Below are 3,500 nucleotides of genomic sequence, written 5' to 3'. Positions count from 1 at the left end.
TCCATTAGCTGAATGTCCTTCCATACCTGATAGAATCAAGGCCGGCTAAACGCAGGGGCCAGAGGGGCCAACACCCCCTCAGAGCTGATCTGCTGGAAGACAGAACTTTCTCATCTCTCTGTCTGATCTGCTGTGTGCTGTGAGCTCAGCAGGACCCTCAGCTTTCATTCATGCTGTAGTTTATCTGAGGAACTCAGAATAAATGTTTCATAGATCATTTTAGTTCATCTCAGCAGTGATGGTAGAGAAACACTAAAAGCTCATCTGCAGCTCCCAGTTTGAACTGGTTTCAGTGGTCCAGACTGACTCTGTGCTCCAGCTCAGCTCACTCCTCCTAGGGAGGAGGAGTTTAGCATCCTAGCTAGCCTCATGCTAGCGGTTAGCTTAGCGATTAGCATTAGCATTTTTAGCATGGTTTAAACTTAAAGAAAAGCTCCCTCAAACAATCTGAAATAATACAGAGGGGTTAGAAACAACTAGAAGAACCCACTCTGCATATAGTCACTGTTGGTTCCACTGACTCTGTGCTGTAGCATGTGCTGCTGTATGTCTGCACACTAATCTCCATTCACTGATGGCTGATTGCCTGTTGGTAGTACGGGGTTGAAGTGAAGCCAACGGCCGCCATATTGGTACTCCCTAATAAGACCGGTCGCAATGTTAACAATATGTGCTCTACAGCATTGAACATTGATGATGCTCTCATTTTCAGGGGGACTTAAGGTTTAAATTCATCAATATGTATAAAGAGCCTTATAAAAATAAACACGTCACATTGCACATTCCATGAAGTCATGGAAAGTCTCTAAATCATAATATGACATATCACATAAATCTATTGCAAGAAAAGTGATGGATTTATATAGAGAAAAATATATTAACAGAGCAGAATAATAAAGATGTGCTAAAAGTGCTAAATTGATGATGTACATGTAATATACATGTATTTATTACATTGTTACATCGTGGCTGCACATGAGCAGGCCATAAGCACCAGAGCAATAGGGGCCCAGATCTACCACACCAGACAAGACCCCAGGTGCAGACTGTGCAAAGAGACGCCTGAGACAATCCAGCACATAACTGCAGGGTGAAGATGCTGGCAGGGAAAGCTAACATGGACTATGACCAAGTGGCTGGAATGCACAGTGAAACTGCCTGGTCATTAAAACTGAATTAACAGACAACCACCACAAGGGGGCAACAGATACAAACTGACAGGAGTCAGAACACTACATTATGATGACAATGAGGGTAAATATTATGAAGAACACGTTTTCATATGCAGAAGTAGCCATACTCTGGAAATCAGCTCCTTCATGTGACCAGTTTCCTATTTATGGGGTAAAAACACATTTAGAACATTTTGGAAAATTTTGGCACAGCTGTGGTGAAATCCCAGGTCTGCTGCCACACTGTTCACTAAAACCTTTGGGGAACAAATATGCTTCAACCAATTCAGTCCAAATTTGCTGCAGTTATAGTCAAGATGTGGGTTAATGCAGTCTGAGGCTTTAACCACATTTTAAGGAGGTTTTATTGATATTTCCCAGGGTTTATTTTTGAAAGGAATTGTTCGAAAACACTTAAAAGTCTGCTTTCTGACTACGCTTAAAAATGTTGGTTATGATAAAAATTACTTGAAAATATTCTGTAATGACTTTGTATCGTAAAATAATATTTTTTTCACATTTCCACTCTATAATTATGGCATTAAACATGGTTTAATCAGATCTGTAATTTCAGGCAGAAAATGCTCCTGAAACCTTCTGGGCTTAAAGGGTTAAACAGGATTTCTCACTCAGAGACAGGATTAGATGTTTATGAAGAATAATTAGAGACTGGAAATTAAGATCTTTACAATGATTCCATGTTTTAAATTTAAATATCTATCCTGTAATTATTGATCGATTGTCAGAGAAAATCCAGGTTTCTGTCTCTCAGACTTTCCTTCCCTCTTCTTAGAAAAGCAGAGCAGCAAGTTGCTTTCTCCACCTTTTGGTTTTCATGCATCAAAATGACCTTCAGCTTTAAGGAGATGTTTAGTTTTAATGCATTTAGCCCAAAGGGCTGAAAACAGAAGCAGTTCAAAGCAAACCCAATAGGTTGTTGGGTTGAACACAGACTTTGGTAGATTTACAGTAGATGGAAATACAGAGATTTAGTTGGATAATTGATCCCAGAAAGACTTTGAAAAGCTTGAATCTCCAAATCCAACTAAAGACAGAATTGGTTCAACAGAGACGATAGAAGGAAGCTCTGATTGGAGATGTTCAGTCTTACCTGCTGCACAGCTGCTCTGATTGGCTGTCAGCGGTCCAGCTCCAGGTCTTTCTTCATGCTGAGGTTCGCTCCTCTTCCTCCATCTGTAAATACATTTCTTCATCACTGAAAGGTTAACTACCAACAGGGTGGGGCTCTCCTACTGAAGATGAAGATGTTCATCTAGGTCCAACACAAACAGAGGACCAGAAGCTAGATCAGAATCTAACTAGTCTAACTGTCTAACTAGTCTCTGTCTATTTGTTGGAGCTATTTATTCTTTATTTCTTTATCCATTTCAACTGTCATAATTCCTTAATGTATACTTTTGTATAACTTACAGAGTTTATTTGCAGGTTAATAATTTTTTACTCTACTTATCTTTGTTTTATTGTTTTTCTTATTTATCTTTTTGTTCTGAGGTATGACAGGAAGTGATGTTGATTAGTCCACTTTGTACAAGTGTAGGGGCCTGAAAAAGGACCAGCAGGCATTTTGGGTTTGGGGCCTATGGGTTTTACCAGTGCAAGAGAAGTAGGACAAAAACAAAAAAGTTTGTTTTCTTTAATTGTTGGCAAAAATAGAAAATAAACCATCCAGAACCACCATCAAGAACAGACATTAAAACTTATTTTTGCATGCGTATAGAAACTTGACCCCAGTGCCTCAGTAGTGGCAACTTTAATTGGATGCTTGGCCTGGCAAACATCTACCACTACACTATTAATGATCCAAACTGGGATTAATGAGTCTCCCAGTTAGAAGGAACTGGTTTCACTGTGAGCCGTTCTGTAGATCTCTAACCTGATTGATTCTTTCAGCTTTGTTCTGAGATCATTGGTTTGATTAACTTGAAGATAAAGCTCATTCTAGATGAGATGAACCGTGGAGGAAGGAGGAGTTCAGCCAGTGAGCTCGGCTGGAGCACAGAGTCAGTCTGGACGACTGAAACAGTTCAAACTGGGAGCTTCTCATTTACTGCAGCATGAATGAAAGCTGAGGTTTCTGCTGAGCTCACAGCAGATCAGCTTTGAGAGGGTGTTGGCCCCTCTGGCCCCTGCGTTTAGCTGGCCTTGATTCTAACAGGTATGAAAGGACATGCAGCAAATCGAGCCAGAACAGGAACCAAACCAGGACAATCGGATCAGGGACTAAAGCCTCGCCACATGGAGCATCTACTCTACCACTGAACCACCCAGAACCCAATAGAACCTGAACTGGATCAGAGGCAGGGTGAC

Source organism: Cyprinodon variegatus, unplaced genomic scaffold (assembly GCF_000732505.1).
Source record: "Cyprinodon variegatus isolate N-32 unplaced genomic scaffold, C_variegatus-1.0 Scaffold324, whole genome shotgun sequence".
Taxonomy (NCBI): domain Eukaryota; kingdom Metazoa; phylum Chordata; class Actinopteri; order Cyprinodontiformes; family Cyprinodontidae; genus Cyprinodon; species Cyprinodon variegatus.
Note: the sequence above shows the minus strand (reverse complement) of the source record.